Raw genomic sequence first — 16519 nt, 5'->3', positions numbered from 1 at the left:
AAAACTAAAAAGAATTTATCACTTTTTTTTCCTTCTCATCTTGCTGAAAAAAGCTCATCTTCAGATGGATTTTTGCTTACTTTTGTCACTTCGGTCAATCTCACGTCGCAGTTCTGGCATGTCAACCGTCTGCACCTGCTAGCTGACTGACACTATCAAAGCCAGACCGCACTCTATGAATGTGTCAATACATTTCTGACCAGGAGAAGACGTGCCTGTTTGTCACTGATGGAAATATAGATTGGAACTTGACGCACGTTTTGTCTTTCCCCCTCCTTAAAGGTATTTTAAGTGATCTGAGATCACAGCATAATCAGCTCATTCCACCCACCTCATTTGAGGTGCAACAGAAGATTGTCCTGCTGTGCAACTTTTCTTTATTGTTATTATATAACCTTTACTTTTCCAGAATAAAAACCTCTTTTTCAAGGAAGTTCAGGCCAAGATACTGTATTCAGCATGTAGAAATGCATTTAAAAGTGTGTCACCTGTTTAAGTCAAACAACAACAGTCGAGCTGGGCGATCTGACAGAGCAGCGTCCTGACAGTGGCTGATGCAAGCAGCAGATACAGACAGCAGACGGCAGCCAGGTGAGAGGGTGTTTAGAATCCTCAAACACATCCTGTGATCTCAATCAAAAGGAAAAAAAGTGCTAGAAGAAGCAACAGCGTCGCTTTGTGTCACACAATCGTATGGGGATGATAATTTTTCATTTTCACGCCACCCGCGTCTATTCCGCCTGACACTGTTTGTAGCCAAGGCAGATAAGCAGGAAGAGTAGATTACGGTGCTTTCGGAGCATGAAAAACAGTAACTAAACTGCCAGTGACAGAAGCGTTTAACTCTCTAGCTGGAAACCTCTCTCCTCTCCCTTGATCCTCCACGACCATGTGGCACTTTTCCTACAGCGAGTTGTTTATTATGTTCCGAGCTACTAGCAAGTGATTAAAGGAGCTCTTAAGAATCAAAGTGTTATAAATGCATGGAAACACAGCCAGCTGTAAATGCCACAGAATTAGAGGCTTACCAGCCTAATTCTAATACATGGCAATTTTCAGCTTGATGCTGATATAAAGAAATTACTTTTTTTTAAGTAACCAATAAATGCAGTGAGGGAAACTATTACAGAGGGCCTATTTTTCATACCAGTATAAAGCTGAACCCGCCCTTTCTGAGCAGCTAGCCGTTTGTTTATTCATAACACTTCCATAAAAAGTGGATCAGACAAAAGGAACTTCAATATGAAGAAGAAGAGCAGCAGAAAAAAAAGAAATACTGCAAATATAAAGAAAGCTTTATGTTTGCAGAAGTAATCAGGTGGTTACTGGTATCAAGCGATACAGAGGTTTAAAAAATATATACATAGTTCAATATTTCAGATACCAGTTTTAAAAAGATGGTTCTATTATGAAAAAAAAATGTTTGACTGGACTTGACGTTCTTATCTTGATATGTTCTTAAGAGCTTGAGTCAGCAATAGTTTGCATCAGTTTTTAAATACAACATGTATTTTTGCATGCTTATTACACTGCAAAGACACAAAATCTTAACAAGTATTTTTGATCAAGTTTTCAGAGCAAATTTCTTAGTACATTTGAAATAAGACAAAACTTAATGACAACTAATTTAAGCAAAACATAGGAGCTTGTTTTAAGTCAATAATTCATTGATAATGATTAAAACATATTAGTTATAAGTGAAATAACCTCCCTGTGGCACAAGACATTTTAACTTGGCATATGGAAAAAATATTGTTCCACTGTCAAACTACTTCACTTACAATTAGTATTTTGTCATCAATATTAAGGAATTATTGACTTAAATCAAGCTCTGCCCTTTTGCTGAAAAGTTACTTGTGAGTTAGTTGTATTTTTATTTCAAGTGTGCCAAGAGATTTGCACCAAATTTTAGTACGAATTTGTATTTTTGCAGCAAAGGAGTCATTGTATGCATATTTATTGATACTCCCTACAGTGTTTTTCACTTATTAAACCTCCTCTCTCTGGTGGGCTAGTTCAAGTCTTAGTTTTGCACATTTTTGTTTTTAACATATTTAATGGGGTAAAGTGGTAAGTTGAACCACACCTTACTGCTAGGAATCAGAACAAAAAACACTGATCATGGGAGTGAATAGCTGGAAGGAAGGCATAAGTTAATGAAATTTGTGACTTATTTCATAATAAATATTCACTCTTAAAAGTGACTTTTAATAAGTTCCATAAGAAATGTGTTTAGACCAAAATATATATTTTTATGGAAGGAGTAAGTTGAACCCACCACAACTACCCCTTACACAGACCCTGTCAATAAATTTAATTACTGTGAAGTCCATTTATTTCAAGTGAAACATTATATAAATTAGAGAACACCTGATGTTTTATTATCTTTATTTCTCTGAATCGTTAAGATTTTCTGCTAGCAGCTAATAAAAACTCAACATTTAAAATTAAAATGTTATACCAGACCAAGAAAATATATTTTTAAAAATGGAAATGTGGTTTTAATCATAGTATGTTTCATACCTGTTTAAAGGTCTTTTTTACTTTTCAAAAGGAACTTTTTAATCTGACAAACGAGACTCATTGGGGAGTATATTTACTTATTGAATATGACCGTGTACTGTCAAATATTTGACAACATGTTCTTGAAACTAGAGTACCACCAGTCATTATTGTTGGAATAACATCAGGAGCTAGTTTCAGACTGCCAGTTTTAGTGTGTAAAAGGTTTCACATATATAAATGGCTAATAAATAGTTCATAGAAATGTTAATTAATTTCTAAGAACTTTATAAATTATTAATAACTGTTTATTATGCACTAATTAAGGGTGAAAAGAAGACAAAGTCTCCCTATTTCTTGCCATATAATGAGCCATATCTGTTCGCTTGCATATTATATCTAGAGTTGTTATGTTAAACATTAGCATAGCAACTCTTGTGAAAACAATAACCATTTCTAAATATTATTTTAATAGCAGTTGTTTTTCTTATTTAAATTCTAAAATAAAACTATACTGTGTTAAGCATCTTTGATTATATTTTATTTTACTGTGAACAGAATTTTTACTCCAGGTTATCACATCATCAAAACAGCCCATTACACAATGGGCTGTTTTGTTTAGAAGATACCAGTTGGCTCTGTGTGGAAACATTGGCATGCAAGTCTTTTGTAAGGTTTCATTTGTTTTCCCTTGTTTTTATGCATTGTGTTGTTTTGTATCATCTCTTTGTGGACCACAAGTCCACAAGTAACTAGAGTAATCAATCAATAAATTCAGAAAATCTAAATAAAGCTAATTGCCCTCAAAATAAAAAATTCTGACATCTGATGGATGAACCAGCCTCTATCATTCATAAATGCTCCATATGTCTGGATCAAAACTTTTTATCAGGCAAGCCCTTTGTATCTCTCTGGATCCATATGGAGCAAAATCCCTGTCTGTGTTTCTCCCTTCTGACTCTGTCACACTTCAAGGTGCTTTTCACAACAAGACAAATGAATTGTGTAAGCTGCCATGGGGATTTCTGCGCAATCTCAAAAATCGCATTGGGTAATAATTAAGCTGATTTGGCCAGATTAACATTAATGAGGCAATCGTTTGGAAGATTTTGGCACTGATCCTTCATCTGGAGCAAGCGGTTGAGAGACCCCAGTGAAGCCAACCTGGCTGGTATGTGATGAATGTGCTGGAGACAAACTGCACTGACCAAACTGAGATATCACACTTCCTAAAACTTTTGCACAGGACCAGAGCTGAGGGAAAATTAAGTCAATTTCAGAGAGATCCTGATCATGTCTTTATTTCTACACTTAAAATATTGAGAAAAAGATTAGGTTAACTCAGTAAATTACTGTGATAAATTCTGTCTTCCCATAGTAGGATAAGAAGCAGCGATTTGTAATAGAGAATGAAATAATGTATCAACTGAACTGTTTGTGTGTCTGAATTAATTTCTTTACATTTTAGCTTTCTGAAACATTGACGTTTATTCCCAATAAATGATCTGAGGGGAGAAAAGGCACTACACTGAAAAAACACAAAATCGTTTTTTGTCTAGTTTCTAGTGCAAATGTCTATGTACACTTGGAATAAGACAAAGCTAACTAACATGCAACTTTTTTAGCAAATTATAGGAGCTAATAATTCCAAAATAATAATTTAATTATTATAATTATTAAATAATAATTTAATAATTTATAGGAAAAGTGTCTTTATTAAAAGGCAAATAAATTGCCAGTGGAACTAAATTCTTCTCATCAACATTAAGGAATTACTGATGTAAAAGAAGCAGTTGTTGAAAAGTTACTTGTACGTTAGTTTTGTCTTGTTTCAAATGAAACAAGATATTTGCACTAAAAACAAGAACAAAACTGTCCAGATTGTGTGTTTTTTCTATGTACTGATTATCTCGCACTTCTTTTGCAAAGTTATGCAAAAACCATTAAGAGTTCACAGGAAGTCACCACAGGTTTAGTTGCATAGATGTATATGGAACTTAAGTACAACATCATTAGGATTTATGTTTAGGTTTTTCCTTATTTTCACCATTGAGCTTGCATTTGTTTTGTAACATCAAAAATTCTTTGGGTTTCTCAAAAAACTTGGGGCCACAACCCATAGCCCCTGTAAGCAATTTCTAAAGTCTGGGTGATATTGGCAGGAAAAAAGAGTCTGAATTCAGTTTTTGTTGAAGTGTTAAGTATTTAGCTGGATTCATTATAGAAGATTACTTCATTTTCTAGTAATAGTGAATACCAGCCTTGTTGTACCTAAATGTTAAATGCGAGGGATACTACAGCATCCCTCGCATTCCCATCTGTCAGTTAACTAAATTAAACAGCAGTTTAACTCTCAGCATCGCTATACAGGGTTTTTAATTTTACATTTAATTTTAAACTATATCAAATCAGTTCACATCTAAATTTCAGAACAAATGTATCAGTAAACATAAAAAATGTATGAAATGGCTACAAAAACAGAAGGAAGTATTCCAAAACAGTGCAAATAGTGACACTGAACTGAAGAAAAACATATGGCTCAACCAGGTTGGTCCTCAAACTTTCACGGCAGCACAGTTGATCATCTAAAGTTCCCATAAAAAAATGGTGATGGGTGTGAAGACTAACCAGAGTGCCAGAAAGAAGCTAGCTGCAGCTACAAAGCAATCCATTCTTGTTTAGCAAATAGGTAATTGACATACTTCAAACTTCTCCAAACCGAGCACCTCTCCACATTTCCTTGCCATTCCTTCCTTTGCTCATCTTTGAGCTATGATTACGCTCCCACTTCCTAACCTCTGACCCTTCACTGCTCACCATGCTGGCTTCAGAATGGCGGCTTGTCCGTACCCCCAGTAGTGCACCTGTTCAATTCCCCGACTCACCCACAAATACACACAAAAAAACAGTCCAAAAGCATGAGAACAAAACCCCACATACATACAGTGTTTCAGTTAATTATTAACCCAATTCAATAAAGCATTCACACACACCTGTGCAAAAGCTGCAGTCTGGTGAATGATTGTGTGTTTACCTTTTGCAAAGACTTACTTATTGAATGCAATCTCCAGTTCCAGCGGTAGTAAAGCGCTTCCTCACCCTGCGGGAAAAAAGACAACAGAGAATTATCCAGAGTTAGGGGAAATAAATAATGGCAATATTTGTTGTCAGAGGACTTAAGAGGCAGAAACACCGAACGCATGAAAAGCAAAACAGTCCACAAAAAGGTCAGCAGTTGATCAGACTGTGTGACGTGCACAAACCTGTCTGATATGCTCTGAGAAATCATCAACGCAACTCTATCCTCTGGATTCCTGGGCTGTTTGCCTTTTGCCCCACTCAGAACCGGCCGCTAAGAATGGGAGCACTATCACCTGAGGTCTGTCCCAGTGCTACAGCATCCCTTGCATTCCCATCTGTCAGTTAACTAAAACTACACACCCACTGAAGATAACAGGTGAACAATGAGCCCAGTCTGTGACTGAATGGTTTATTTGCAAGACAAAAACCATTCACATTAGTGGATGCTCCTTTGTTACCCCGCCCCTCCCTAACTAGTGCTGCTCAGCACCCTATATCTTTACCTGCTCTACCCTGATTCAACTTCCTTGGGTTGGCCCTGATCTGCATGCACCAAGCTTCCCAAGAAGGAGCACTCGACCCAGGAGATGAAATACAGAAGAAAGAGAGAAGGAAACAAAGTCTCATTTTTATGGTAAACCTAAAAGTGACTCTGGGGCTCTATAACAGGTGAATTTGAATAAAGGCATTAAAGCATATCCAAATATGTCAGAGAGAAAAAAACCCTCTCTCTCACTGTTCTTTTGGCCGTTTACATTTGACAGTCAAAATTGTGGCCAAGCGTTTTGCCAGCAGTGTTTATCTAAGACAAGAGTAAAGCGAGGTTAATAATAAAAAAATACCACAGCACACACTGTCCAGTCTTAGTTTAAAGCTTACAAGTTGACTGTTGTTTAAAATCGGTCAGACTCCCTTCAGGTGCAGTGTGTTACCTATACAACAACATAAAACAACATGAATTTTAGAAAATTTGAACAAATAAATCTAAACGTAGAAGAAAAAAAATCAGCAGCTGGTGGAATTTTCAACCTGAAAATTCAACCTGAAGGAAACTTGAAGAACAAATCTTTTGCAATCAGCTATGAAAACATATGCAGATGCAATGGCTACAGAAAGTATTTAGACCCCTTTACACTTTTCATTCTTGGTTTAATTGCAGCTGTTTGCGAAAAGAAATAACAGCATCCCATCTTGACAGAAAAAAAATAAAATTTAGACATTTTTGCAAATTTATAAAAAACTGAAATATCACATGGTCATACATATTCAGTCCCTTTGCTGTGACATTCATTTCTATATTAATATTTGCTGTCCATTTCCTCTGATCCTTGTTGAGATGGTTCTACTGCCTCATTAGAGTCCAGCTGTGTTAATTAACCTGATTGGACTTGATTAGGAAAAGCACACACCTGTCAGAGCAAATGAGAATCATAAGGTGGAAGGAGCTACCCAAGGAGCTCAGAAAATGAATCGTGGTAAGACACAGATCAGGCCAAGGTTAGGTTGAAGGTTCCTAAAGCGTACAGCGGCCTCCATAATCCTGAAATGGAAGAAGTGTGGGACGACCAGAACTCTTCCTAGATCTGGCTGTCCAGCTAAACTGAGCGATCGTGAGGAAAGAGCCTTTGTGAAATAGGTAAAGAAGAACCCAAAGATCACTGTGGTTGAGCTCCAGAGATGCAGTAGGGAGATAGGACAAAGTTCCACAAAGTCAACTATCACTGCAGCCCTCCACCAGCTTTATGGCAGGATGGTCCGACGGAAGACTCTCCTCAGTGCAAGAAGCATGAAAGATCGTATTGAGTTAGCCAAAAAAAACAAGAAAGACTCCCACACTGAGAAATAAGTATGTGTGGAGAAAACCAGGCACTGCTCATTACCTGTCCAATACAATACAAGTGAAACACAGTGATGGCAGCATTATGCTATGAGGGTGTTTTTCAGTTGCAATTGAAGGAAAAATGAATGTGGCCAAGTACACATGGCCAGGATATCTCTGGCCAAGTCCAAAGATATCCTGGAAGAAAACCTCTCCCAAAGAGCTCAGCACCTCAGATTGGGCTGAAGGTTCACCTTCCAGCAAGACAATGACCCGAAGCACACAACTAAAATAACAAAGAAGTGGCTTTGGAACAACTCTGTGACCATTCTTGACTGGCCCAGCCAGAGCCTGCACCTAAACTCAGCTGAGCATCTCTGGAGAGACCGGAAACTGGCTCCACCAACGTTCTCCATCCAACCTGATAGAATTGGAGAGGATCTCAAGGAAGAATGGCAGAGGATCCCCAAAACCAGGTGTTGCATCATTCCCAAGAAGATTCGTGGCTGTACCAGCTCAAAAGGTGCTTCTACTCAATACTGGGCGATATCACATGGTCATACATATGACCATGTGATATTTCAGTTTCTCTTTTTTAATACGCAACAATTTCCACAATTCTGTTTATTCTGTGAAGATGAGATGGTAAGTGTTCAGTCATGAGAAATAATATGAACTTATTTATTTAGCAAATGGCTGCAATTAAACAGAATGAAACATTTAAATGAGTCTACTTTTTGTACTCACTGTAACTATCTGGTAGCATGACTATGCAACTAGACAGATTTTATGTATGTCCTGTACTAATAAAATCTGTTTTTTTGTTTGCTTGTTTTTTTTAGCATCAGTGGGATACTTAAATGGGCTGGACAGTGGCACAGTTGGTAGCTCTGTTGCCTTGCAGCAAAAAGGTCCTGGGTTTGATTCCCGGCCCAGGGTCTTTCTGCAAAAAGTCTGCATGTTCTCCCTGTGCATGGTGGGTTCTCTCCGGGTTCTCCAGCTTCCTCCCTCAGTCCAAAAACATGACTGTCAGGGTTAATTGGTCTCTCTAAATTCTCCCTAGGTGTGAGTGTGTGTGTGCATGGTGGTTTGTCCTGTTTGTCTCTGTGTTGTCCTGTGACAGACTGGCAACCTGTCCAGGGTGACCCCGCCTCTCGCCTGGAAAGTAGCTGGAAATTGGCACCAGCACCTCCCTGACCACACTAGGGACAAGGGTGAACAGAAAGTGGAATGCATGGATGGATGGGATACTTCAATGAAGTCAGCACAGAAACCACATGAAGCTATTTCAAAGAAACTGTTTCCTCAAGAGACGTCTGTAATTTATTTGGGCTGTGAAGAAGTGATAGAGAGCTAGAATTTCAGCGGATAAAAAAAAAAAAACTCGATGTATTACTGTCTGTTTAATCTGTCTGAGCTTTCAAAGATTTTCAAGAATACTAGATTAGGAAGAATTGCATAATCTTAAAGTTAAGGTAATTAAATAATTACTTTCTCAAGGAAGTACAAGATTCTAGGATATTTTATTTTCATACCAGCTTTGCTTGTTTGTGGTATGAAGTTCGGATTTGGGTCCCAGTTTAAGAAATATAATTAATAAATAAATACACTCTACAACGCAATACCTATCCTTATTTAATTTATGTTTTTATGCTATACTTAAGTCTCACAAAACTGTATGGGGAAAATTTTCTGCCATAATTCAAAACTACACATTTTTGGTTTGAAAGCAGGATTCATGGCTGTCTTTTCAAAACTTGTAAGCTTGTACTCAAAACTTCTGCTCTCTTTCAAATGTTCACTGTGCCTTCGTAAACCTTTGTCCTTGTGCTCAAAACTTGTCTCTGCTCGGATCAAATCTATTCTCGCAAACCTCTGTTCACTTGCGAAAGAAGTGTCATCGATGCTTCATTGCACACTGCGAGATGTAAACAGTGGTAACAAAAACCGCAGTAAACTCCCGTGGTTAGAAATACGTCAACATTTCACTGTCATAAGTTATAAGGTCTCAAAGCAGCAGCTTTTTATCAGTCTACAGTTAGTAATAAAGGTAACTTTTTCCTGCAGTAAAAAAAACAAAAAAAAAAACATGCTGACTGTGGTCCCATAAACGGCAAATAAATGATCAAATAAAATGATTGCACCTATGGGATATTCATCTGTGGAATCCTGAATATATAATCTCACATCTTCCTGGTCTGCATCAGTTGTACATAATCAAATATCTTAGGATTTTGGAGTTGATCTGGCGTTTGAATCTGGGCTACACTGGGATTATAAGCATCACTTCAGCCAAAGATTAACGGTAAATGTAAATAACAGTCTTCCAAATGAATTGATCAGAAGTCGGCAAGATGGTGAACAAGGGGATTTCCGCGTCTCATGTCGCTCAAGTAGAGGAAATCCCGCAAGCCGCAGTGGTAGTTCAGCAGGACCAAGCGCAAGTTCAGCTCAAAATGAACACTTAGATGAGAATTATATTTTAGCTTACGGTAAAACTGAGGTAAACGCTTCAGAATCAACTGGACAGAAAAACCAAAAGCAAAACCGCTCCACGGTTTTTGGCAGCTTTAGACAGGAAGACAGTCCCATCCACCTTTTAATTATGGGTCATGTTTAAAACATGAGTCAACACATAGCTCACTGAGAATTCTTCTAAGGCTGGAACAATCTGCAGGAATGGACCATTCCCACATAACTACTCTATTATTGTGATTCATTACACTTCAATTAACATATCAATGGAACCGTAAATTAATGGCGAGTGGTGACAAATGACAGATATTTTTGGCTTCAAACTACCAAACATCATTAATTCCCATCACCTGAAAGAGCCCTGGGAGCTAAATGAGTTTACCCAATGCATAACATCCATTTAGATAAACGTTCCATCATTTTAATGACGGAACAGTAGAACTGGAGAGAAAAAAGGCAAGAACAGAATCCAGGAAGCAGCTCTTTTTTTTTCTGGTATTATAAACGCACATCTTGTAATATCTAAACAGATAATTGTCTCCATTTCCAACAGCACCAGGCGGTAATGTTGCCATTCATAGCAGTGGGCGTGCAGAGATCGCAGGCTGAGGATAAACAAGCGCACGCTGCTTTACCCAGCTGGGAAAACCAAACCCATCACACACTCCTACATTGAAATTTTAAGGAATAGAACAACTCCTGGTTGAGATAATTATCCTTCTAGGTGGGTTTAGTGCATGCTCAGTGCGATGCCTGAGCTAGAAATATGATTTACAATGCAACAATTTCAGATGACAAAGGAAGCTGAGAAGCATTTTTCTTTTTGTTTTTTGCAAACTTTTCTTGTAAGGACTGGATCTAATGTTGTGTTTCTGCTGCATTAAAGAAGGTGGAAAATCAGAAAGTAAGTGACGTTTGACAAAAGAACCATCTTCAAGCAACAAATACCCAGCCCGTTAGTGAGATCACAAGAAAAGATCGGCAGAAGCGAACACATAGAGACGCCTTTAAAGTTTTCACTCTTCATTTCATTGTAGCCATTCGCTAAAATCCAAAAAATCATATTTTCCTGATTGTACAATTTCAAAATATTGTTTTTTTTTCTATCAAGATGGGATGCTTATCTCATCTTCACAGAAAAAACATTACATTTTGAAATGTTTCTTTAAAAAAAGAAAAACTGAAATATCACAAGGTCATTAATATCAAGTCCCTTTGCAGTGACATTAATTTCTATATTCATATTTGTTGTCTGTTAAAAAAAAGTTACAAAAGAACTTCTGCAGCACTCAAAGTTCCCAAGAGCACAGTGGCCTCCATAATCCTTACATGGATTAGTATGGGTGCTTTTACTCAACTCTGAGAAAAGGGTCTGGATACTTATGATCAAGTGATATTTCAGTTTTTCTTTTTAATGAATTTTCAAAAAGATTTACATTTTTGTTTATTCCATCAAGATAGGATGAGAATATCAGTACCTCACAATGACTAGATTATTGTCATGAAGTGGTGTTGTGGTGGAGGAGGGGAGGCAGACGCTGGAGGCCCAGGTAAGATGAGTGATGAGGATTTATTCACAAAAACAGTCCAAAATGACAGTCAACAAGTCGGCGGCCAGGCAGCACGGCTGAGCAGAAGCAAGGGCTCACACCGGTAGCAAAAAAGGCGGAAAACACAAACAAGCAACAACTAGCGATGACGACAGTATGACAAAAGTACGAGGAGGGACAAAGGACACAGGAGGGACTAAATACACTGAGGGTAATCAGGGGAACAAGACAAACCTGGGAACAATCAAGGGGAAGACAGGACAACGAGGAGACACAGGACACAGAAAACTCAAATAAACACAACAGAAAAACACGGAACATGACAATTATCTATTTAGATGTTACAAAATCTTCTGTTGTGCAACAGATAACAATGGAACAACAATCAGCAATAGATAGAAATCCATTTGAATATATCAATGAAATATACTCCATGTTTTTAAATGCCATTTCACTGAAGGTGAACTAGTGTCACTGCCGGAGCAAAGACCCGGAGAGACAGGAAAGATTTATTTTTAAAGTTATTCTTTATTTATTTACTCCTTGTTTGGTATATACTTTTATTTGTTTATTTATCTGTTTGCTTTCTTTTTAGTTGTTTTTGTTGTGACTCCAGTTGATTATGTTCCATGTTTTGTTTTTGTTTTGAATGTATTTTTTCCCCTGTGTGTGTTTATTTTTAATTGCTGTTATTTGTTCTTTAGTCCTGTCATTTATTTTGTAGATCAATACCCCTTTTTTGCTTTTTGTTAGTCTGTTTGTTTTATATACACTAACTGGTGAATAATAATAAAATTAATAAAATAAACAAATACTAATAATAATAAATTTGCCAAAAAATTGTTTTTTCCTGTCAAGATTCTAAGTGTACATTCAAGAGAAATGACCTATTTGATTTCAGCAAAAGGCTGCGATGAAACAAAGAGTCTGTACTCACTGTATCGCTGTCCATCATGCAGGGCAATGTAAGAGAAACCGCATCCAAATGGCCTATTTTCATTTAAAATGTATAATCAGAAGTGGGTTTTTTTTTATTATTACTACTATTTTCTGTGGTAATGAAATACAGTGGTTACATCCAATCATGAATAGAGACTCATTCTATTCCATCCACAAACCCGTGAAGTGGACTTGCCGATTTGCAGAAGGGGTCACAGCTTCACAATATGCTCTCCAGAGAACCCAGGTATGTTATCGTGCCTTTGGCTTTGTTCAAAGATTGTGTTCTCAAAATATGAATTAATACCTCTTCTCCACCTCCCCCACCGCCCATCCCCTGAAACCAAACCCAATTCCAACAAAAAAAGACTTCATATTCACTGTGGACAGCTCTTCAGCTCCTCTAATGGACGGCCAGCCTCTCTCTTTACACCAAGCGGCAAAAAAATAAATAAATCATGAGGTCCTCCTGAATATTTACTGCTAAGTTAAGTAAAGTTATTCCATTAATTACTCCAAGCAAGCCTAATACTGTATCTGTGGGTACTTGTGTGGTGGCTCGTTAACAAACCCTTCACACGTCATTATCATATTAATTAACGGTCATGAATAGAGTTCTTTTCCAGCCCATCATGGATGTTTTGAACCACTCAGTGTACTGGCTAAATTTGCGGCATCTATTTATTTACCATAAAACAAAAAAAACAAAATCAAACACACTTCAGAAATGATGGATCTCTATTAACAGCCTTGGTAAATACATTTTAAAAGAGAACATAGGGAGGCCGTGTAAAGTTGGCGATATCAACATGTGGGGTTTTGCTGTTTGTTTGTAGCGAGTGTGCATGGTATTTTCCGAGTAAGCATCTATGCTCCAAAAAACATGGGGAAACCTCAAGCATGACTCACCTCTCAGCAAAAGCAGCTTCTGCTTTACTGGGCAATAAAATGACAGTAAAGTAATATTTTGTTTTTTTCTCCACTAAAAAGAACTGACAAAAATGAAAAGCATGACCAACTCTCAGAAAGATGAAGATGTTATATTATCTTTGATTATTTAGAACCTGTACTTTCAAAAGCAAAAATAAAAAGAAGTGATTTAAGAAAGTAATAACAGTTTCCGAGCACCAGAAACATGAAAGTTCTGGATTCAGGCAATTAAGTTTTTTGAACTAAGAACAGGATTATTTGCATTATTTTCATGCTAATCGTGACCAGTTACTGATGAAAAAGTGACACTGTCATTTAGATTTATACTTTACAGAAAATAATAAAACATTAAAGAACTAAGTTTATATTGCATCTCGAAAAATTCTCATTTCTGGCCTAGTGGCAACAGTGATGTAGGCACTCCAGCCCAGAAGGTGCCAGCAATGCATTTCAGGCTTATTTGGCAGCTGTGACAAAAATCAACAGGTTGTATAGTCACAGCCTTGAAGCTTGTCTCCAAACTCCAGAACAATCCTGGTATACTGTATGTTCAGACACAAAATAAATATATGCCTGATGTGACTTGTAAGTTTGTTTGTTTATATATTGATATAATTTTCAACCAAAATCTTTTCGAACTGAAAAACTTGTAGCTACTGTGTCAAAAATTGTCATTTGACAAATATGGGACTTGGTGATCTTGGGTTGTTCAGGTGCTAACCCAGTTGATTTGGATTATTTTTAAAAATATGATCTTTCTAGAATACTTTTAGTTAATTTATTTTCAATTGCTTAGCATCAAACAAGACTAGTATTTTTTGAAAAACTAAGTTATAACTGGGGGTGTACAATTTATTGGCCAGATGATTTATCTGTGTCAATTTCCTTAATTTTCGGAGATTGATGATTGGTGATCGGCTGATACTTACACGTGAAACTGATTTATCCCCCAATTTTAGACATTTGTCTCGGCAAATGACTAAAAATCAGTAACTGTCCTCTTCTGCTCCCTTGTGAAAGAGTGTTGACTGACAGACCGGCACACCAGGTCATGTCTGCACATTTGCAGTTTATCGTTACCAAGCTGTTGCCAACTCATTGACTTCTTGTTATATTTTGACACATCTGAGACAAAAGAAAATCGGTATTGGCCAGAATTGGAATTGGTAGGTCAGGCTATTTAAAGATTGGTAATTAACGATCGGCCAGAAAACCACAATCAGTGCACACCTTATAACTAGTAAAATATTTAGATCTGTATATAAGCACGTGTCTCATCCCCGTTCATTTTCAGCAGTGCAATTGAAAAAAAAATCTCAGTTTGAAGAGCCAGATAGCACAACTCCTTTTAAAACTCTTATGGCCCATTTGAAGACACAAAGAATAGAGGTCATCTCAAAAAGAAAGGTTAAAACAAGATTTGGAAGACCATCAGGTGGGACTAAAAATTGAAAGACATTGAAAGACTAGATGGCCACTATGGCATTACAGCCATAAGTAAAGAAACACTTTGTTTGTAAAACTGAGAAAATGCTGTTGTGTCTTAATGTCACCTCTAATATTGCAGCAATGAAAAAAAAATATGCAGAAAATGTTGAATTTGAACATTCTTTAATCCGCTTGCAGGCACCCTTACAACTCCTATTCTACTTGTATATAGAGACTTACTCAACAACCTGCTGAACGACTAGCTGTGGCAGTCTGCACATTGCTCTCTACACCCTGAACACACATTGAGTTGTGTGCAAGAGGTAGACTCACATTCACCCCTGCTCGATTGAACAGTTTTTTAGCAGGAGAGAAAGAATGGGGTGTATATGTGGGAGAGGTCATGAAATCTTTAAACTTACTAATAAGCACAAACTTTAGACTGTTTCAGAAGCTCTACAGGTACCTACTATTTGAAATCCACTTTTGAAGAAGAGGGGAAAGCAGGTAGCTGAAGTTATGTGTGATAGTTGAGTGTGTTTCACATGTGCATGTGTATAAAAGAGAACAAGAGACAGTGAGTGGTGAAAGAAAGGGGAGATTTGAGCCTAGACTATGGTGCTGAGAGGAGCCAGAAGGATGTGGTTAAAACAAAACAAACAAATAAAAAAAACTGTTTCTCAATGCTGAAAAATACATCAAACGAGGAAGAACATGAATAACAAAGGTTCAGGTTTTTTACACAGCTGCAATTGTGCTTATTTCACATAAGAAGAGGAGTGTTTCATAGAAAGCAATTTGCTAATGGCAAGTTTTTCATCCTTTAAATAAAGTAAACAGCAAATTGTAGTGGCTGCTTCATCTCATTGTTCATTAGGAATCAACAACCAGTCTTCAGTAAAGGAGAGAGAGTTTGTGCTAACTGCAGCTGAAACACAAGAATAAAATTCTAAGGCATTCAGAAACCAAATTGCTACATTTACAAAGCAGGAGAACTTGTCCATATAGGTATAATTGGAACTACAGTGAATTATGAATGAGTCATATAAAGAGTCTATGCTAGGTCAGCATTAGCCTGGCATAGCAGCAAACTGCTCTGGTTGAAAACATCGTCAACAGGAGCAAGCCGGGGTTTTATTAAGACTGAAGCTGCCGTTTTGTTAGAACACCATGGATACGTTGCATGCTATTGTTTACATCTGGAAATTCCATGCAAGTGTACAACACTGGAGAGCGAAAAGACAATTTTTATATGCTTACTAGCAATATTAAAGCAATTTGTTCGCGGCAAAATCATTAGCTCTCAAATATGTCGAGTCCCTATAAATAAGACAAATGTATACATGATGAGCAATAAGGACACCGGAATAGTGTTTTCCTAAAATGTAAGTTTTTATAAAATAAAAAAAAAAAGAAAAAGAAAAAATGAGAAAGAAACAGAATTCATATGTAGCATGTTGACACAATGTGACGTCGACTGATGATCAACATCACAGGATTTAGTACCAACACTAAAACATTTCCCACACAAAGGACAGAGCATTCAGTCCTTTATTATACTACATTTTTAGGATTGATGTGTATTTCACCATTATTAATAATTTATCACTGTGGTAAATTAGCAACTGCTGCTCTTAGCTAATCTAACACTGCGGTGGTTGATTAGCTAATTTAAATAACTTTTATACTTATGATCTGTCAAAAAGTTGGTGTGGGTCAGTTTCTTTTATTTTTTACTGAACCGAAACACAAAATTTTACATCACATCTACATGTTGGTCAAAGTCAAGCAAGTA

The 16519-nt window shown here is 37.1% G+C and overlaps 1 protein-coding gene across 10 annotated transcripts in view; it reads right to left on the bottom strand.

Annotated features, from left to right (window-relative positions):
* Positions 1-16519, bottom strand: part of foxp1b (forkhead box P1b) — a 274772-nt gene that overhangs the window by 182642 nt on the left and 75611 nt on the right. For 9 of the 10 annotated variants that reach the window (XM_055022938.1, XM_055022945.1, XM_055022946.1 and 6 more), the window contains one exon: positions 5554-5602. The gene's annotated coding sequence lies outside the window, so the exon portion shown is untranslated. Of the gene's footprint in view, positions 1-5553; positions 5603-5765; positions 5792-16519 lie in introns of those variants that run through there. The other variant, XM_055022942.1, reaches the window with a different exon arrangement.

The sequence above is a fragment of the Poeciliopsis prolifica genome, unplaced genomic scaffold (assembly GCF_027474105.1).
Source record: "Poeciliopsis prolifica strain line A6 unplaced genomic scaffold, Auburn_PproV2 SCAFFOLD093, whole genome shotgun sequence".
NCBI lineage: Eukaryota > Metazoa > Chordata > Actinopteri > Cyprinodontiformes > Poeciliidae > Poeciliopsis > Poeciliopsis prolifica.
The sequence above is the reverse complement of the archived record's forward strand: the minus strand, read 5'-3'. Positions and strand labels throughout refer to the sequence as shown.